The sequence below is a fragment of the Rutidosis leptorrhynchoides genome, chromosome 3, assembly GCF_046630445.1.
Source record: "Rutidosis leptorrhynchoides isolate AG116_Rl617_1_P2 chromosome 3, CSIRO_AGI_Rlap_v1, whole genome shotgun sequence".
Classification (NCBI taxonomy): domain Eukaryota; kingdom Viridiplantae; phylum Streptophyta; class Magnoliopsida; order Asterales; family Asteraceae; genus Rutidosis; species Rutidosis leptorrhynchoides.
Window position 1 is genome coordinate 407,627,711 of NC_092335.1, and position 24,032 is coordinate 407,651,742.

The following is a 24,032-nucleotide window of genomic DNA, read 5'->3' on the forward strand; positions in this document are numbered from 1 at the left end:
TGAAATATGAAATCTTGTGGTCTATTGTTACGATTTGAAATATATAGGTTAAACCTATAACTCACCAACATTTTTGTTGACGTTTAAAGCATGTTTATTCTCAGGTGAATACTAAGAGCTTCCGCTGTTGCAAACTAAAATAAGGACAAGATTTGAAGTCCATGTTTGTATGATATTGTGTAAAAACTACATTCAAGAAACTGTTTTCGATGTAACATATTTGTATTGTAAACCATTATGTAATGGTCGTGTGTAAACAGGATATTTTAGATTATCATTATTTGATAATCTACGTAAAGCTTTTTAAACCTTTATTTATGAAATAAAGGTTATGGTTTGTTTTAAAAATGAATGCAGTCTTTTAAAAACGTCTCATATAGAGGTCAAAACCTCGCAACGAAATCAATTAATATGGAACGTTTTTAATCAATAAGAACGGGACATTTCAGTTGGTATCCGAGCGTTGGTCTTAGAGAACCAGAAAATTTGCATTAGTGTGTCTTATCGAGTTTGTTAGGATGCATTAGTGAGTCTGGACTTCGACCGTGTTTTCTTTAAAAATGATTGCTTAATATTTTTGTTGGAAACTATATATTATTAACATGTATATATTATGTGATATATTAATCTCTTAACATGTTTGATATTGTGTGATAGATGTCTACCTCTAACACAAATCCCATTGACTCACCTAATAATAACGAAGAGTCGAATATATATTGGACTGATTCACAAGTTCCCGAAGAAGAACCGGAAGAAGAATCAGAACCGGAAGAGGAGGAACCGGAGGAGGAAATAGAACCGGTGGGGGAAATAATAAAACGGTTAAGTAAAAGAAAATCCTCAACCAACCGACCAAGGTTAATTATGGTCAATGGTGTTTCCGCCAAGGAAGCAAAATATTAGGAGGATTACCAATTCTCCGATGAATCGGATTCCGACGAGAATTCCGATGATGTTATAGAAATTACCCCAACTGAATTTAAAAAGGCAAAAGAAAATAATAAGGGAAAGGGCATAAAAATAGAGAAATCTAATTCAAACCCCGATGAACTTTATATGTATCGTCAACCCCCGAAGCCCTTAAGTTGTAACAATGACCCGGGAACCTCTAAACCACCAGGTTTTTCTAAACCGTTGTGGAAAACGACAGCTCGTATTAGGGGAACATCATATATCCCTAGAAACTTGGCAAAACGAACCAAAACCGAAGAAGAAGAAACGAGCGAGTCGGAATAAGATAGTTGTATTCGTGTGGTGTAATATATGTAATATAGTGTGCTTATGCTTTATGATATATGTAAAAATTGCTTGTATAAATAAGTATTTTTTTTATGAATCTAACTCTTGTCTATTTTACAGTATAAAAACACAAAATGGATAGACAACCCAATATTTTAAGAGACCTACCCGGAGACATGATTGATGAAATCTTGTCTAGAGTCGGTCAGAATTCTTCGGCACAACTATTTACGGCGAAATCAGTTTGTAAGACATTCGAAGAACGTTCCAAGAATGCCTTGGTTTATAAGAGACTTTCGTTTGAAAGATGGGGGATATCACATTGGAAAACACATAAGTTACGATGTGTTTACTTTGACGCATATATTGCGGGGAACCCAAATGCTATTTTACGCAACGGGTTAAGAAATTATTTTGACTCAATGTATCCGAATATAGGACTTCATGATTTAGAAAAAGCGGCTAACATGCAACATAAAGAAGCATGCTATGCTTACGGGTTAGTAATGTTCGCTTCTCACCAAAGTGAGAAAAAGAACATCGGGCTACAACTATTAAACAAAACGTTCCCACAAGTGACGGAGTCGGTAATTGGGGTAAGAAATGAGGTTTTTAGGTTATTACGAGACTGTTGGTCATTACGTAACCCTCGTCCCTTTGACGACGTTACAACACGCTGTCTTATCAACGGCCATAATGGTTATGTTCCACAAGACCAAGGATGGGAAGTAGTCCTAGTAAAACCAGAATGCATGACTTATTTCTGGACGTATGAATTACGTGTCTTTATTGCCTTTACTGAACGACTTGTGTACTAGCTATAATTATCTTCACAACTATCTTGTATCAAAGTTATTGTGTGCTATATTTCTTGCTTTATGTAAAATAAGCGGTATTGTAAGTTTGTAAAATATTGTATAAAAGTTTGAACGCGAAATATTATTATAATCAGTTTTTCATATAGAATTGTAGTAGTTGAATTGTATATTAGCTACTAAGTATGAACTTAACGGGTAGGTACTACCCGAATTTAAACTTATAAAATGCTAATATAAAGAAAAAACTTTTATAAATGAGTTCATATTATGCTACGAAATACTATTAACTACTCTTAATATTCTGTATGATTAACTTGTTCCATTTGACTATTTTGAAGGAAATGGCACTGACTACTCGACACACCGTGAATATGAATGAAGAGGAATTCCGTACTTTTCTAGCTTCAAACATAGCCGCAGTACAGGCTGCACTACATACCAACAATAACCTTGGATCTAGCAGTACAGGAAATCGTGTACGATGCACCTACAAAGAATTCACTGCCTGCAAACCTTTGGAATTTGATGGAACCGAAGGACCGATCGGATTGAAACGGTGGACCGAGAAGGTCGAATCGGAGTTTGCCATAAGTAAGTGTACTGAAGAGGACAAAGTGAAGTACGCTATGCATACCTTCACAGGTTCTGCGTTAACATGGTGGAATACCTATCTAGAGCAAGTGGGACAAGATGATGCGTACGCACTACCGTGGTCAGCATTCAAGCACTTGATGAACGAGAAGTACCGTCCCAGAACTGAGGTCAATAAGCTCAAGAAATAACTTAGAGGGTTACGAACCCAAGGATTTGATATTACCACATACGAAAGACGATTCACAGAATTGTGCCTATTGTGTCCGGGAGCGTTCGAAGATGAGAGAGAGAATATCGACACGTTTGTGAAAGGATTACCGGAAAGAATCCAAGAAGATATAAGTTCACATGAGCCCGCCTCCATATAATAGGCATGTAGAATGGCTCACAAACTAGTGAACAAGATTGAGGAAAGAATTAAAGAACAGACGGCTGAAGAGGCCAATGTGAAGCAAGTCAAAAGAAAGTGGGAGGAAAACGGTGATAAGAATCACCAATACAACAACAACAGCAATTACAACAATAATCGCAACAATTATCCCAACAATCGCAACATCAATCGCAACTACAACAAACGGCCCAACAACAACAACAACAACAACAACAGCAACTACAACAATCATCCCAACAACAATAATAACCGCAACAACAACAACAACAACAATCAGAAGCAGCTATGCCAAAGGTGTGAAAAGTATCACTCGGGGTTCTGCACCAAATTTTGCAACAAGTGTAAAAGAAATGGTCATAGCGCGGTGAAGTGTGAGGTCTACGGACCATGGGTTAACAGAACGAAAGGAATAAATGGTGTCGGAACGAGTAATGGCGGAGCAAGCAGTGTCGGAGCAAGTTATGCCAATGTAGTTTGTTATAAATGTGGAAAACCGGGCCACATTATTAGAAATTTCCCGAACCAGGAGAACACGAATGGACAAGGCCGCGGAAGAGTTTTCAATATTAATGCGGCAGAGGCACAGGAAGACCCGGAGCTTGTTACGGGTACGTTTCTTATTGACAATAAATCTGCTTACGTTTTATTTGATTTGGGTGCGGATAGAAGCTATATGAGTAGAGATTTTTGTGCTAAATTAAGTTGTCCATTGACGCCGTTGGATAGTAAATTTTTACTCGAATTAGCAAACGGTAAATTAATTTCAGCAGATAATATATGCCGGAATCGAGAAATTAAACTGGGTAGCGAAATATTTAAGATTGATTTGATACCAGTAGAGTTACGGAGTTTTGATGTAATAGTTGGCATGGACTTCCTGAAGAAGGTGAAAGCAGAGATCGTATGTTATAAAAATGCAATTCGCATTGTACGAGAAGAAGGAGAACCCTTAATGGTGTACGGAGAAAAGGGCAACATGAAGCTACATCTTATTAGTAATTTGAAGGCACAAAAACTAATAAGAAAAGGTTACTATACTGTTCTAGCACACGTCGAGAAAGTACAAACTAAAGAAAAGAGCATCAATGATGTTCCCGTCGCAAAAGAATTTCCTGATGTATTTCCGAAAGAATTACCGGGACTACCTCCACATCGATCTGTTGAATTTCAAATAGATCTTGTACCAGGAGCTGCACCAATAGCTCGTGCTCCTTATAGACTCGCACCCAGCGAGATGAAAGAACTGCAAAGCCAATTGCAAGAACTATTAGAACGTGGTTTCATTCGACTAAGCACATCACCATGGGGAGCTCCTGTTTTGTTTGTCAAGAAGAAGGATGGTACATTTAGGTTGTGTATTGACTACAGAGAGTTGAACAAACTTACCATCAAAAACCATTATCCACTGCCGAGAATTGACGACTTATTTGATCAACTACAAGGCTTGTCAGTTTATTCGAAGATCGATTTACGTTCTGGATATCATCAAATGCGAGTAAAGGAGGATGATATTCCAAAAACTGCTTTTAGGATGCGTTATGGTCATTACGAGTTTATGGTTATGCCGTTTCGATTGACTAATGCACCAGCTGTGTTCATGGACCTTATGAACCGAGTGTGTGGGCCATATCTTGACAAGTTTGTCATTGTTTTCATCGATGACATACTTATTTATTCAAAGAATGATCAAGAGCACGAAGAACATTTGAGAAAAGTGCTAGAAGTATTGAGGAAAGAAAAAACTGTACGCTAAGTTTTCAAAGTGTGCATTTTGGTTGGAAGAAGTTCAATTCCTCGGTCACATAGTGAACAAAGAAGGTATCTAGGTGGACCCGGCAAAGATCGAAACCGTTGAAAAGTGGGAAACCCCAAAAACTCCAAAGCATATATGTCAATTTTTAGGATTGGGTGGTTACTACAGAAGATTCATCCAAGATTTCTCCAAAATAGCAAAACCCTTGACTGCATTAACGTATAAAGGGAAGAAATTTGAATGGAAGGATGAACAAGATAAGGCGTTTCAATTATTGAAGAAAAAGCTAACTACGGCACCTATATTGTCATTGCCTGAAGGGAATTATGATTTTGTGATTTATTGTGACGCATCAAAGCAAGGTCTCGGTTGTGTATTAATGCAACAGACGAAGGTAATTGCTTATACGTCTAGACAATTGAAGATTCACGAGCAAAATTATACGACGCATGATTTAGAATTAGGCGCGGTAGTTTTTGCATTAAAGACTTGGAGGCACTACTTATATGGGGTCAAAAGTATTATATATACCGACCACAAAAGTCTTCAACACATATTTAATCAGAAACAACTGAATATGAGGCAGCGTAGGTGGATTGAATTGTTGAATGATTACGACTTTGAGATTCGTTACCACCCGGGGAAGGCAAATGTGGTAGCAGATGCCTTGAGCAGAAAGGACAGAGAACCCATTCGAGTAAAATCTATGAATATAATGATTCACACTAACCTTACTACTCAAATAAAGGAGGCGTAACAAGGAGTTTTAAAAGAGGAAAATTTAAAGGATGAAATGCCCAAAGGATTGGAGAAGCATCTTAATATTCGGGAAGACGGAACCCGGTATAGGGCTGAAAGAATTTGGGTACCAAAATTTGGAGATATGAGAGAAATGGTACTTAGAGAAGCTCATAAAACCAGATACTCAATATATCCTAGAACGGGGAAGATGTACAAGGATCTTAAGAAACATTTTTGGTGGCCAGGTATGAAAGCTGATATTGCTAAATATGTAGGAGAATGCTTGACGTGTTCTAAGGTCAAAGTTGAACATCAGAAACCATCAGGTCTACTACAACAACCTGAAATCCCGGAATGGAAATGGGAAAACATTACCATGGATTTCATTACTAAATTGCCAAGGACTGCAAGTGGTTATGATACTATTTGGGTAATAGTTGATCGTCTCACCAAGTCAGCATACTTCCTGCCAATAAGAGAAGATGACAAGATGGAGAAGTTAGCACGATTGTATTTGAAGGAAGTCATCTCCAGACATGGAATACCAATCTCTATTATCTCTGATAGGGATGGCAGATTTATTTCAAGATTTTGGCAGACATTACAGCAAGCATTGGGAAGTCGTCTAGACATGAGTACTGCCTATCATCCATAAACTGATGGGCAGAGTGAAAGGACGATACAAACGCTTGAAGACATGCTACGCGCTTGTGTTATTGATTTCAGAAATAGTTGGGATCGACATCTACCGTTAGCAGAATTTTCCTACAACAACAGCTACCATTCAAGCATTGAGATGGCGCCGTTTAAAGCACTTTATGGTAGAAAGTGCAGGTCTCCGATTTGTTGGAGTGAAGTGGGGGATAGACAGATTACGGGTCCAGAGATAATACAAGAAACTACCGAGAAAATCATCCAAATTCAACAAAGATTGAAAACCGCCCAGAGTCGACAAAAGAGCTACGCGGACAATAAAAGAAAAGATATAGAGTTTGAAATTAGAGAAATGGTCATGCTTAAGGTTTCACCTTGGAAAGGCGTTGTTCGATTTGGTAAACGGGGGAAACTAAATCCAAGGTACATTAGACCATTCAAGATTATAGATCGTGTCGGACCAGTAGCTTACCAACTGGAGCTACCTCAACAACTCGCGGCTGTACATAACACTTTCCACATCTCAAATTTGAAGAAATGTTTTGCTAAAGAAGATCTCACTATTCCGTTGGACGAAATCCAAATCAATGAAAAACTTCAATTCATTGAAGAACCCGTCGAAATAATGGATTGTGAGGTTAAGAGACTTAAACAAAACAAGATACTGATTGTTAAGGTTCGATGGAATGCTTGTAGAGGACCCGAGTTCACTTGGGAGCATGAAGATCAGATGAAGAAGAAATACCCGCATTTATTTCCAGAAGATACGTCAACACCTCCAACTGCTTAAAATTTCGGGACGAAATTTATTTAACGGGTAGGTACTGTAGTGACCCGAACTTTTCCATGTTTATATATATATATTAAATTGTTATTTAAATGATTAAGTGTTTCCAACATGTTAAGCAATCAAACTTGTTAAGACTTGATTAATTGAAATAGGTTTCATATAGACAATTGACCACCCAAGTTGACCGGTGATTCACGAACGTTAAAACTTGTAAAAACTATACGATGACATATATATGGTTATATATATAGTTAACATGATTTTATTATAAGTATGTATCTCATTAGGTATTTTAACAATGAGTTATATACATAAAAATGAGACTATTAAATTAAGAAACTCGAAAACGATATATATAACGATTATCGTTATAACAACATCTTACTAGGTACATATGAATCATATTAAGATATTGATACACTTGGTTAATTATGTTAAATGATAAGTAAATATATTATTAAGTGTATTAACAATGAAATACATATGTAAAAATAAGACTACTAACTTAATGATTTCGAAACGAGACATATATGTAACGATTATCGTTAACTGTATATATATATATATATATATATATATATCATACTTCATTGCATTAGTTGTCTTATATATCTTCGTTCTCTTTAAGAAACTGAAATTTTCTGTGAATATGAAGCTCAAGGTTTAGTTCCTAACTTGATACAATATTATTATTCTAATCGGAAACTAATTGAGTATAACCGAATTGGATAACATAATTTTCAATGATACTCTAAATATGAGATTTTTACGTTCTTCGATTGATTTTATAATCGTGAATTGATGATGGCAGTATACTGATCTACCCAAAACTCGGGGATGCATGAAGCATATATGATAGTGGAGAATGTGAAAACGAAGGTTTCTCTTGTGAGTAGTTTGTAAATGTTATTTTAGATGAAAATTTGATAATCTTTAAGTTTTAAAATAGCTTACCTGAATATAAGTAGTTCAATATTTTTGAATGGAGGACTCAAATGCCTTTTAACTTTTTAAGGTAGCAAAGATATAGATATATTTAATGTATAATATAATATATATATATATATATATATATATATATATATATATATATATATATATATATATATATATATATATATATATATATATATATATATATATATATATAGGGGCACGATCCATGGATAAGCTTCCAAGATTGCAAGTTTACTTCCAAGTTTTCTAAATCCATTCCAAGTAATCATCCAAGATCAAGAAACCTTTGTTACTTACAGTAGGTTATCTTTCTAATACAAGGTAATAATCATATTCAAACTTTAATTCAATTTCTATAACTATAACAATCTTATTTCGAGTAGAAATCTTACTTGAAATTGTTTTCGTGTCATGATTCTGCTTCAAGAACTTTCAAGCCATCCAAGGATCCTTTAAAGCTAGATCCATTTTTCTCATTTCCAGTAGGTTTATCCAAGGAACTTGAGATAGTAATGATGTTCATAACATCATTCGATTCATACATATAAAGCTATCTTATTCGAAGGTTTAAACTTGTAATCACTAGAACATAGTTTAGTTAATTTTAAACTTGTTCGCAAATAAAAGTTAATCCTTCTAACTTGACTTTTAAAATCAACTAAACACATGTTCTATATCTATATGATATGCTAACTTAATGATTTAAAACCTGGAAACATGAAAAACACCGTAAAACCGGATTTACGCCGTCGTAGTAACGCCGCGGGCTGTTTTGGGTTAGTTAATTAAAAACTATGATAAACTTCGATTTAAAAGTTGTTATTCCGGGAAAATGATTTTTATTATGAACATGAAACTATATCCAAAAATTATGGTTAAACTCAAAGTGGAAGTATGTTTTCTAAAATGGTCATCTAGACGTCGTTCTTTCGACTGAAATGACTACCTTTACAAAAACAACTTGTAACTTATTTTTCCGACTATAAACCTATACATTTTCTGTTTAGATTCATAAAATAGAGTTCAATATGAAACCATAGCAATTTGATTCACTCAAAACGGATTTAAAATGAAGAAGTTATGGGTAAAACAAGATTGGATAATTTTTCTCATTTTAGCTACGTGAAAATTGGTAACAAATCTATTCCAACCATAACTTAATCAACTTGTATTGTATATTATGTAATCTTGAGATACCATAGACACGTATACAATGTTTCGACCTATCATGTCGACACATCTATATATATTTCGGAACAACCATAGAGACTCTATATGTGAATGTTAGAGTTAGCTATACAGGGTTGAGGTTGATTCCAAAATATATATAGTTTAAGTTGTGATCAATACTGAGATACGTATACACTGGGTCGTGGATTGATTCAAGATAATATGTATCGATTTATTTCTGTACATCTAACTGTGGACAACTAGTTGTAGATTACTAACGAGGACAGCTGACTTAATAAACTTAAAACATCAAAATGTATTAAAAGTGTTGTAAATATATTTTGAACATACTTTGATATATATGTATATATTGTTATAGGTTCGTAAATCAACCAGTGGCCAAGTCTTACTTCCCGACGAAGTAAAAATCTGTGAAAGTGAGTTATAGTCCCACTTTTAAAATCTAATATTTTTGGGATGAGAATACATGCAGGTTTTATAAATGATTTACAAAATAGACACAAGTACGTGAAACTACATTCTATGGTTGAATTATCGAAATTGAATATGCCCATTTTTATTAAGTCTGGTAATCTAAGAATTAGGGAACAGACACCCTAATTGACGCGAATCCTAAATATAGATCTATTGGGCCTAACAAACCCCATCCAAAGTACCGGATGCTTTAGTACTTCGAAATTTATATCATATCCGAAGGGTGTCCTGGAATGATGGGGATATTCTTATATATGCATCTTGTTAATGTCGTTTACCAGGTGTTCACCATATGAATGATTTTTATCTCTATGTATGGGATGTGTATTGAAATATAAAATCTTGTGATCTGTTGTTACGATTTGATATATATAGGTTAAACCTATAACTCACCAACATTTTTGTTAACGTTTAAAGCATGTTTATTCTCAGGTGAATACTAAGAGCTTCCGCTGTTGCATACTAAAATAAGGACAAGATTTGAAGTCCATGTTTGTATGATATTGTGTAAAAACTGCATTCAAGAAACTGTTTTCGATGTAACATATTTGTATTGTAAACCATTATGTAATGGTCGTGTGTAAACAGGATATTTTAGATTATCATTATTTGATAATCTACGTAAAGCTTTTTAAACCTTTATTTATGAAATAAAGGTTATGGCTTGTTTTAAAAATGAATGCAGTCTTTGAAAAACGTCTCATATAGAGTTCAAAACCTCGCAACGAAATCAATTAATATGGAACGTTTTTAATCAATAAGAACGGGACATTTCATAATTGCCACTCGGTTACATCAACTGGCGACCAGGTTATTACAACTAGCGACCGAAGGATGCAACTAGCGACTCGGGTATTGCAACTGGTGACACAGGAATTGCAGCTAGCGAATCATGGAGGACAACTGGCAACCCAGGGTTAGCAACTAGCGAACCATGGTTATCTATTTGGGGACCCAGAGCTTGTAACTGGCCACCCGGAGTTTGTAACTAGCGACCAGTGGTTAGTAACTGGCGACCCAGGATTCAAAGCTGGCAACTCACTTCTAGTATAAATAGAGACCCTTAGACATTCATTTCAGAAAACCCAGTGCTTTCTCATTCCAGTTCTTTCTACTCTCTCTCCCCCCCACAACACACTCTTTCAAAGCTTAGGCTAGTTTATTATAAATTCGAATAGGTTTTGTGAGCTTTAAAGAAATTGTCGATACTTCTTGAAACAAGGGTTGGAGCTCTGTCTTATGTAATATTTGTTCATGAACAATACATAAGGGAATCACCTTGATAGCGAGGATTGCGAGGATCGTCTATGTCATTGTAAGCCAAAACTATTGCTTAACTTATTTATATTGCGTTAACACTTATCTTTATAATTATATAAATATTATATGTGTTGTTATAATAATTATTAATATATTGTTATCGTAATTTTATTAAGTAATATCCCCGTTCACCGCGTAACCTGTTGAATATTAGAAATATATCTATCAAATAATAAAATCTCTAATAAATCTTTAAAGCCACAAACTATACACATGATTAAACTCTCGGGAACTATTTTACATATATTTGACCTTGGTAAACTAAAGTACTAGTTCAAGGATTACCCTTCCCAACTGTTTTTGTGGTTAACTATTTATCTAAATTTAGACGTCAATATTTAATAAACTAGTTAATTATCTGTGTTAATATCTCGGATGAAATTGAAGTAATTACAAGCAATTGTAATTACGGAAATGCATGACTAGCCGTACTGGTTTAGATAAATAGCTTGATTGAAAAGGAGCTTTTTAGTTGTTGTAAATAGGTCCACAAAATGGTTCAAAACATTGTATTCGATAAATTCCAACGTCTAACAGAAGAACTTAAAACAGTCGTTAAATATAAAATAAAATAGTCCGCATGTTTTCTCAAAGACATTACTAAGGTCTTGTCGTTAAGAAAAACTGTAATATCAAATGGGATACCGTCTTATTCGGATAGCCTAAATTAAAGGCTGCATGTATTCTCTGTCAGAGGTGCGGTGCTGTGGACAGGTAAGTAACCCTACAGTCAGAATCACCCTTGGTTTAAAGATTACCAGTGACATCCTTAATAGGATCCGGACCAATTAAGAAAGGCTTTAAGTTTACAAAAAGCTTTAATAAATAATTTCTGAATTCGCCGCGATTGTTCAAACGAAACTTAATAGATATACTCTATAAAAGTTTGATTGATATGCCTATCCTTAGATATATATATATATATATATATATATATATATATATATATATATATATATATATATATATATATATATATATATGCACTAGCATATATATATATATATATATATATATATATATATATATATATATATATATATATATATATATATATATATATATATATATATAGGTATATATGTATAGGTATATATATAGGTATATATGTATAGGTATATATATATATATAGGTATATATATATGTATATATATATATGTATATATATATATATGTATATATATATGTATATATATGTATATGTATATATATATATATGTGTATATATATATATGTATATATGTATATATATATATAGCCAAAAGTTCAAACGAGAACCATAAAAATGGCGAGAACTGCGAGAACCTTTGATTTATAATGATTTTCACATGTAACTAGATTGAATAACACATAAACCTTGATGAAGAGTATGAATGAACATAAAATAGTTGAAAAACACTTGTATTTTATCTATATAATTAAATATATATAGTTTCTCATTCACATGTGCATATTTGTTTCTGAACATGTGAACAGTTTCATATAATTAACAATTTAACATGTAATTTGAGCTAATGAACATATGTTTGTTAATGATATGTGCATTAATTAACATTTGCATGTAAGTTGTTGCATCTAAATGCATAAAAACTATTAAATTAAACAGTTCTCGCAGTTCTCACCTTTTTAGTGGTTCTCGTTTGAACCTGATATATATATATATATATATATATATATATATATATATATATATATATATATATATATATATATATATATATATATATATATATATATATATATATCACTACTACATTTCGGTTCATTTAGACGTGTGGAAAAGCTTATTTAGACGTGTGACGACCCGGAAATTTCCGACCAAATTTAAACTTAACCTTTATATGTTTCCGACACGATAAGTAGAATTTGTAATGTTGAATCTCAAAAAGTTTGGAACTACATTCATGTAATCAATTACCCTTTGACCGTGTTCGACGATTCACTAACAATTATGAGTATATAGATATGTATATATAATATATAATATTAACTGAAAACATTAACAAAGTATTAGATATATGATACTTTACATGAACGTATTTGTTTCGATATATTTATCGACAGAATTAAGAGATAATATCAAATGATTGAATTGTCAGATACATTATGATATGATTACGGGCCTATGTTATGAGGTCCACTGTGATTTAAGAAATCTATTCTTTTTGACAACATTCGGAAAATGGTAAAGTGATTTATAAATAAGAACAAATGTGTCAATTAATGGGAACTAGATAAGGGTTAGTGGAAATTCCTGTTTAATTTCCAAGGCATGTTTTATAATATTTTTCTCGTGACCTTGATAAGATAACTATGTTAACTTTCATTTTATTTAATATGAAAATAAGAACGTGGAGTGTAAATAACTTAGATGTTGGATATCGACAAGTTAAGTAACTTGACATTTTTCATTAAGATGATTTCATACGTTTATTTAACCTTTGGACTTTATCACATGCTTCACCAATAGACTGTAATTTAAAAACTTGAAACCTATTATGAATATATATAATTCTACTTTTCTAAAATGTTTTATGATATAACGATTTCCATTATTTTAACCTTTTAACAAAATGATTCTTAAATATATTTAGTTTTGGAAAACAAAATTATCATATTTATTTGATTTAGTTTCAAAAGTACAAAAACGTTTTCAGTTTAAAAAGAACTTTATTATTAAAACGTATATATCTTTTATAAATATCTAGAACCACTTTTGACAACTCATTACTTAACCAGTATGATAAAGATAACGATATTTATATTTTATTTTATTAAATATATATAACGATTTAAATTAATATTATATATATTTATACGAGTATTATACGTATATAGTTTTATACTTTTACTATACTTTAACTTTACCTTTACTTTACTTTTACTTTCCTTTAACTTTAATAATTCATACTTTAATAATTCACTTTAATAATTCACTTTAATAATTCACTTTAATAATTCATACTTTAATAATTCATACTTTAATAATTCACTTTAATAATTCACTTTAATAATTCACACTTTAATAATTCACTTTAATAATTTATACTTTAATAATTCACTTTAATAATTCATACTTTAATAATTCACTTTAATAATTCAAAAATCTATTATAAATAGAATTGAATAGGTTTCATTATTTCATAGAAACTTGAAAATATATTTCTCTAAACTCTCTCAATCGAATTATATATATATATATATATATATATATATATATATATATATATATATATATATTCTTTGTATTATTTCAAGATATTATTAGTATACATAAAATACTACGACGAAGTTATACTCAGACGATTTCAAAATAAGTTTTCAAACTGGATAGAGCTAAGGAAATTATGGGTTATAGCTATGGAGGTTATGGGTATTGATCGAGGGTATTGCTCGTGAGGTCAACCTAACGTTTATCATTTTCGTTGCGTCTACGTACTTTCCTGCAATATTGAATCACAATATTGATACGTTCGTGAATCCGAGACAAACCCTGCACTTGTTCAGTGCTGTCATATACATAATTGCTACGAAATACAGTATTGTGAGTTTCATTTGCTCCCTTTTTAATTGCTTTTGCAATATATATTTTTGGGCTGAGAATACATGCGCTGTTTTATAAATGTTTTACGAAGTAGGCACAAGTACTAAAACTAATTCTATGTGGGTTTAAACCAGAAATATACCCTTAGCTTGGTAACATTAAACCAGAAATATACCCTTACCGGGTGCCTACAACTTATAGAATACTTTTAAACACTTGCAAGTGTACGGATATTTATGGAAATTGAAATCTTATGGTCTATTACTATTACAGAAATGATTGATTATGATAAACTAATGAATTCACCAACCTTTTTGTTGACACTTTAAAGCATGTTTATTCTCAGGTATTAAAGAAATCTTCCGCTGTGCATTAGCTCATTTTAAGGATATTACCTGGAGTCATTCATGACAAACTTTGAAAGACGTTGCATTCGAGTCGTTGAGTTCATCAAGATTAATATTAAGTCAATTGTAGTTGAATGTAATATGAAATGGTATGCATGCCACCAATTTTTAATGTAAAGAATGAAATGTCCCGTTCTTATTGATTAAAAACGTTCCATATTAATTGATTTCGTTGCGAGGTTTTGACCTCTATATGAGACGTTTTTCAAAGACTGCATTCATTTTTAAAACAAACCATAACCTTTATTTTATAAATGAAGGTTTAAAAAGCTTTACGTAGATTATCAAATAATGATAATCTAAAATATCCTGTTTACACATGACCATTACATAATGGATTACAATACAAATATGTTACATCGAAATCAGTTTCTTAAATGCAGTTTTTACACAATATCATACAAACATGGACTCCAAATCTTGTCCTTATTTTAGTATGCAACAGCGGAAGCTCTTAATATTCACCTGAGAATAAACATGCTTTAAACGTCAACAAAAATGTTGGTGAGTTATAGGTTTAACCTATATATATCAAATCGTAACAATAGACCACAAGATTTCATATTTCAATACACATCCCATACATAGAGATAAAAATCATTCATATGGTGAACACCTGGTAACCGACATTAACAAGATGCATATATAAGAATATCCCCATCATTCCGGGACACCCTTCGGATATGATATAAATTTCGAAGTACTAAAGCATCCGGTACTTTGGATGGGGTTTGTTAGGCCCAATAGATCTATCTTTAGGATTCGCGTCAATTAGGGTGTCTGTTCCCTAATTCTTAGATTACCAGACTTAATAAAAAGGGGCATATTCGATTTCGATAATTCAACCATAGAATGTAGTTTCACGTACTTGTGTCTATTTTGTAAATCATTTATAAAACCTGCATGTATTCTCATCCCAAAAATATTAGATTTTAAAAGTGGGACTATAACTCACTTTCACAGATTTTTACTTCGTCGAGAAGTAAGACTTGGCCACTGTTGATTCACGAACCTATAACAATATATACATATATATTAAAGTATGTTCAAAATATATTTACAACACTTTTAATATATTTTGATGTTTTAAGTTTATTAAGTCAGCTGTCATCGTTAGTAACCTACAACTAGTTGTCCACAGTTAGATGTACATAAATAAATCGATAAATATTATCTTGAATCAATCCACGACCCAGTGTATACGTATCTCAGTATTGATCACAACTCAAACTATATATATTTTGGAATCAACCTCAACCCTGTATAGCTAACTCCAACATTCACATATAGAGTGTCTATGGTTGTTCCGAAATATACATAGATGTGTCGACATGATAGGTCGAAACATTGTATACGTGTCTATGGTATCTCAAGATTACATAATATACAATACAAGTTGATTAAGTTATGGGTGGAATAGATTTGTTACCAATTTTCACGTAGCTAAAATGAGAAAAATTATCCAATCTTGTTTTACCCATAACTTCTTCATTTTAAATCCGTTTTGAGTGAATCAAATTGCTATGGTTTCATATTGAACTCTATTTTATGAATCTAAACAGAAAAAGTATAGGTTTATAGTCAGAAAAATAAGTTACAAGTCATTTTTGTAAAGGTAGTCATTTCAGTCGAAAGAACGACGTCTAGATGACCATTTTAGAAAACATACTTCCACTTTGAGTTTAACCATAATTTTTGGATATAGTTTCATGTTCATAATAAAAATCATTTTCTCAGAATAACAACTTTTAAATCAAAGTTTATCATAGTTTTTAATTAACTAACCCAAAACAGCCCGCGGTGTTACTACGACGGCGTAAATCCGGTTTTACGGTGTTTTTCGTGTTTCCAGGTTTTAAATCATTAAGTTAGCATATCATATAGATATAGAACATGTGTTTAGTTAATTTTAAAAGTCAAGTTAGAAGGATTAACTTTTGTTTGCGAACAAGTTTAGAATTAACTAAACTATGTTCTAGTGATTACGAGTTTAAACCTTCGAATAAGATAGTTTTATATATATGAATCGAATGATGCTATGAACATCATTACTACCTCAAGTTTAGTAGGTAAACCTACTGGAAGTGACAAGAAATGATCTAGCTTCAAAGGATCTTGGATGGCTTGAAAGTTCTTGAAGTAGGATCATGACACAAAAACAGGTTCAAGTAAGATTTTTACTCGAATTAAGATAGTTTATAGTTATAGAAATTGAATCAAAGTTTGAATATGAATATTACCTTGAATAAGAAAGATAACCTACTGTATATAACAAAGGTTTCTTGATCTTAGATGATTACTTGGAATGGATTAGAAAGCTTGGAAGTAAATTAGTAAACTTGAAGGGATTTTTGAAGTGTTCTTGAAGTGTTCTTCCTATGATGATTATAGCTTGATTCTTGAAGTGATTTTTGATGAAGATGATGATTAACTACTGGAAAAATACGTTCATAATAGTGTGTGTGTGTTGAGAGAGAATTAGAAAGAGAATTGGAAGTGAAATGGAGTGAATGATGAGTGGTAATTGGTGAGTGGTGAGTGGGGTTAAAAGGAGTTCTAGTTAGTTGACTAGCTCATGGTAGAAGTTAAAATTGATTTGTCATACATGACATAATCAAGAGTGGAATCCCATGCTAGTTCCTATTGGTATATACCCATAGTAAGTACGTTTTGAAGCTGTGTATAATACGGGTAAGAATACGACTAGAATTCTTGATGAAAGAAAAGAATGGGAAAGTAACTGTAACCATTTTCGTTAAGTATGAGTGTTTTGATATATGTCTTGAAGTCTTCCAAAAGTATTTTAATACATCTAAATACACTACATGTATATACATTTTAACTGAGTCGTTAAGTCATCGTTAGTCGTTACATGTAAGTGTTGTTTTGAAACCTTTAAGTTAACGATCTCAATTAATGTTGTTAACCCATTGTTTATTATATCTAATGAGATGTTAAATTATTATATTATCATGATATTATGATATATTAATATATCTTAATATGATATATATATACATTTAAATGTCGTTACAACGATAATCGTTACATATATGTCTCGTTTCGAAATCCTTAAGTTAGTAGTCTTGTTTATATGTATATAACTCATTGTTAATATACTTATGGAGATACTTACTTATCATAATCTCATGTTAACCATATGTATATCCATAAATGTATCGTCATGTCGTTTTTACAAGTTTTAACGTTCGTGAATCGCCGGTCAACTTGGGTGGTCAATTGTCTATATGAAACATATTTTAATTAATCAAGTCTTAACAAGTTTGATTGCTTAACATAACTCATTGTTAATATACTTATGGAGATACTTACTTATCATAATCTCATGTTAACCATATGTATATCCATATATATATCATCATGTCATTTTTACAAGTTTTAACGTTCGTGAATCGCCGGTCAACTTGGGTGGTCAATTGTCTATATGAAACATATTTCAATTAAACAAGTTTTAACAAGTTTGATTGCTTAACATGTTGGAAACATTTAATCATGTAAATATCAATCTCAATTAATATATATAAACATGGAAAAGTTCGGGTCACTACAGTACCTACCCGTTAAATAAATTTCGTCCCGAAATTTTAAGCTGTTGAAGGTGTTGACGAATCTTCTGGAAATAGATGTGGGTATTTCTTCTTCTTCTGATCTTCACACTCCCAGGTGAACTCGGGTCCTCTACGAGCATTCCATCGAACCTTAACAATTGGTATCTTGTTTTGCTTAAGTCTTTTAACCTCACGATCCATTATTTCGACGGGTTCTTCATTGAATTGGAGTTTTTCGTTGATTTGGATTTCATCTAACGGAATAGTGAGATCTTCTTTAGCAAAATATTTCTTCAAATTCGAGACGTGGAAAGTGTTATGTACAGCCGCGAGTTGTTGAGGTAACTCAAGTAGGTAAACTACTGGTCCGACACGATCAATAATCTTGAATGGTCCAATATACCTTGGATTTAATTTCCCTCGTTTACCAAATCGAACAACGCCTTTCCAAGGTGCAACTTTAAGCATGACCATCTCTCTAATTTCAAATTCTATATCTTTTCTTTTAATGTCAGTGTAGCTCTTTTGTCGACTTTGGGCGGTTTTCAACCGTTGTTGAATTTGGATGATCTTCTCGGTAGTTTCTTGTATAATCTCCGGACCCGTAATCTGTCTATCTCCCACTTCACTCCAACAAATCGGAGACCTGCACTTTCTACCATAAAGTGCTTCAAATGGCGCCATCTCAATGCTTGAATGGTAGCTGTTGTTGTAGGAAAATTCTGCTAACGGTAGATGTCGATCCCAACTGTTTCCGAAATCAATAACACATGCTCGTAGCATGTCTTCAAGCGTTTGTATCGTCCTTTCGCTCTGCCCATCAGTTTGCGGATGATAGGCAGTACTTATGTCTAGACGAGTTCCTAATGCTTGCTGTAATGTCTGCCAGAATCTTGAAATAAATCTGCCATCCCTATCAGAGATAATAGAGATTGGTATTCCATGTCTGGAGATGACTTCTTTCAAATACAGTCGTGCTAACTTCTCCATCTTGTCATCTTCTCTTATTGGCAGGAAGTGTGCTGATTTGGTGAGATAATCAACTATTACCCAAATAGTATCAAAACCACTTGCAGTCCTTGGCAATTTAGTGATGAAATCCATGGTAATGTTTTCCCATTTCCATTCTGGGATTTCGGGTTGTTGAAGTAGACCTGATGGTTTCTGATGCTCAGCTTTGACGTTAGAACACGTCAAACATTCTCCTACGTATTTAGCAACATCGGCTTTCATACCCGGCCACCAAAAATGTTTCTTGAGATCCTTGTACATCTTCCCCGTTCCAGGATGTATTGAGTATCTGGTTTTATAAGCTTCTCTAAGTACCATTTCTCTCATATCTCCAAATTTTGGTACCCAAATCCTTTCAGCCCTATACCGGATTCCGTCTTCCCGAATATTAAGATGTTGCTCCGATCCTTTGGGTATTTCATCCTTTAAATTTCCTTCTTTTAAAACTCCTTGTTGCGCCTCCTTTATTTGAGTAGTAAGGTTATTATGAATCATTATATTCATAGATTTTACTCGAATGGGTTCTCTATCCTTCCTGCTCAAGGCATCGGCTACCACATTTGCCTTCCCCGGGTGGTAACGAATCTCAAAGTCGTAATCATTCAACAATTCAATCCACCTACGCTGCCTCATATTCAGTTGTTTCTGATTAAATATGTGTTGAAGACTTTTGTGGTCGGTATATATAATACTTTTGACCCCATATAAGTAGTGCCACCAAGTCTTTAATTGTAATGACCCAGAATTTTCTGACCAAATTATACTTATGAGATTAATATTTACATAAATTAAACCATACCAACATGATAAGCAATCCAAATTGTTGAGACTTGTGTTTTTGAAAAGAGTTTTACACAACGTTTGACCGTCCAATATGACCGATGATATCACGAACTATATAACATATGATAATTATACGTTTGTGTATATATATGTATTTATATATATTTAACATGATCTAAGGATGGTTTAACATCTCATTGTGTACTAATGACAATGAGTTATAAGTATATTTTGAAACTACTAACTTAAGTTTTCAAAACGATAACTATACGTAACATTCTTTGATATATATACTTATAATCTATAATGCTTATACATGTATCGTATATATAATGTATTTAATCACTTTTTAAGGACTTAAATACATAAAACAATATAAGTATATTCACAAAAGATAGCTATATTTTAATTCTCGTTCCATTTCCTCAAGATTTCTATACGTATATCTAGGGTATATGTACCCGTATCATACCCAGCTTCTATACGTATTTACTATTGGTATATACACATCAAATCAACATTCTAATCAACATTATTACTGCCCTAGATATGAGGTAACTAGGATTTGTCAAGTAGTATGAATTATTAGTAAGAAAACAAAATTAGGAATCCTTTTCTTTCTTTATAAACTAAAAACGTTTTTATAAATAAACACCATTTCTTCACTCCATTTTCTCATACCTACACCCTCATTTCTCTCTCAAAATACTCCTAACTTCATACTTGATCATCTCCAAGCATTTTCCCCATCATTTAGCTTCAATTACAAGCCTTAAACACCATAAGAAAACTCTTTCAAGAACATATCAAAATAACCACCCATTTGAAGAAGTTTACTTCCAACCTTTTGAACTAACTCCACCACTCTTTGATTCCAAGATTATTTCTTATCTTTTGCAGTAACTTTTTCTAAGTAACTTGAGGTAGTAACCTTGTTCATAATCTTATTCAATTCATATTCATATAGCTATCTTATTTTGTGGTATAAAATTTTAACAACAAGAACATAGTTTGAATGATTTCAAACTTGTTCGCAAACTAAATAGATCCTTCTAACTTGACTTTTAAAACACTTCAAGACCTGTAATATATCATAATGATATGCTAACCTAATAAGATATAACTTGGTTTTACAAAGAACATCTTAAAAACTGAATCTACGTCGTCGGAGTGCAACCGGGGGCTGTTTTGGGTTGGATAATTAAAAACCATCTTGAACTTTGAATTGGAAGTTCATGTTCTGGAAAAATGATATTTCTTATGAATATGTTAACACATAAAAATTTCATGATTTAACTCAAAGTGTAAGTATTTTTAGAAAAATGATCATTAAATGTTGTTTTTATGATGGAAAATGATCACTTTCATAAGTTTCACCAAAGTTTGACCTATAACCTATGATTTCGAATACAAACTAAGGTATTTTAAGTTCATATTCTTAAAATTTGACTCGATCCAAGGAAGTGGCAAGTTGAACCAACAAAAACGGAGTTGTAATGAAGAAACTACGACTAAAACAAGATTGGGTATCCGAAGCTAGTTTAGCTACGAAAATATTTGGAGAAAAAGTAAATTAATCATATCTTTTCTAATTAATATGATATTTTATATATAATTACTTATGATTTGATTTTATATATTTCAGGACCACCCGTAAACAACACGAGAAGATTAATCATAAGACCTCATGATTGTACGCAACACGTCATTTGACAACACGGTACTTTATGTACGCAACACGTCATTTGACAACATGGTACCATGGGTCAATATTAATTCTGATCAATACGAATACGATGAGGTCTTTATTTATTTTATTTAAGCAACTAATTGTGGACCACTAACATCGGACTGCTAACTACGGACTAAGAAAATATTAAAAGTATTAAAAGTATATACATATGTAACGATTACTTAAAAAGAAAATATGTTGATATATTATATATATGGTTAGGTTCGTGATATCTATCGGAGACCAAGTCGAATTAAATACCTTCAAGGCAAAAGTGAGTTTCATTTGCTCCCTTTTTAATTGCTTTTGCAATACATATTTTTGGGCTGAGAATACATGCGCTGCTTTTATAAATATTTACAAAATAGACACAAGTACTTAAAAATATATTTTACGTTGAGTTGTACCACTGGCATATTTCCCTGTAGCTTGGTAACTACTATTTACATAGGTATTGTAAACGCAAATCCTGTTGATAGATCTATCGGGCCTGACAACCCCAACCGGACTGGACGACCAGTATTTAACGGTTGCACAGTACTTCGTTTTGGTGACTACACTTGGTACGGTGTAGTGAGATTTCATAATAAAGGGAATATGCGACGTTGATTAAATGTTAAGTATGGTTACCAAGTGCTCAACCACTTAGAATGCTTTACATACACTTGCGAGTGTATTATGTTTATGATTATGAAATCTTGTGGTCTATTAACATATTGAAATGATTGTTATGATAAACCTATGAACTCACCAACCTTTTGGTTGACACTTTAAAGCATGTTTATTCTCAGGTACGAATTAAGTCTTCCGCTGTGCATTTGCTCAATATAAGGGCATTACTTGGAGCTGATCATCGCAATGGGACCAAATGTTGATGACTTCGTCCAGGTGGATTAGGATGGGTCCTTTCAGTTGGTATCAGAGCGGTGGTCGTAGCGAACCAGGTCTTACATTAGTGTGTCTAACTAGTAGTTGTTAGGATGCATTAATGAGTCTGGACTTCGACCGTGTCTACATGTCAAAAGTTTTTCTTATCATTTCTAGTCGGAAATCATCTGCTTATCATCCTTAGGAAATTACCTGCTTATCATTCATAAGTCTAGACACGTTTTACTGCATTTACTGCATTGATAGTGTATAGACGAATTCTTATCTTAGCATATCTGTTATTGCGAACTTTGACTTATATCTTTTCAAAGATTCTCCGTAATTTACGGGATTTTGGTATTATATATACATATGTAAATTATGTATTGAATAGTACCAAATCTAACTCCTATAATATATTCCATACCAAAAATTCATTTTCCCCATTATACAAGATGGATTCCGCATCTAGTTCGAATTCTTCAGATTTCGACAGTTATGCCGATATGGATTTCCATTCGGGCTCCGAAAGCAGCGTCACCGGAATGGATCAACCAATTTCCCATAATCTATTCTGGATGAATTGGGGATGGGTTCGTAATATACTAAATCACTGGAGACAAGAAGAAGGTGATCCATTCCATCCACCAAATTTCCCTCTTGGCGATGAACCTGAAGCACTTACCGGCGAACCTATTCGAAACACCATTTTCTCTCTCTCATTTCTAGAGTATCTCGTCACGATTATATACTATCCCATATTACAAATCTTGTTCATTCGCTCGCTCCAACCGCCAATCATCCCGGTGTACTAGCAGAAGTTAACGAACTTCGCGCTCGCGTGACGGCTTTGGAAAACATGGTGCGAAGGTTGCAAACACCAGCAGCAGCACCAGTAGCATAATCAGCACCACCATCAATAACATCAACAATACCATCATCACCACTAACAAACAACATCCGCATAACACATCTCGACATCATAATCTGTCCCACAAACATCAACATCATACGCACCATAGATACCAAGGAGTACCAACAATAATGAACGATGAAGTATTGATCCATAACTTCATTGATATTCTGCGAAGAATATGTAGTTTCAAAATTTTTTAGAGATTTCTTATTCTAGCTCAAACCGAAAAGCAAATGAGATTAATATCATATTAACTCATTAAATTCATGATTTCATC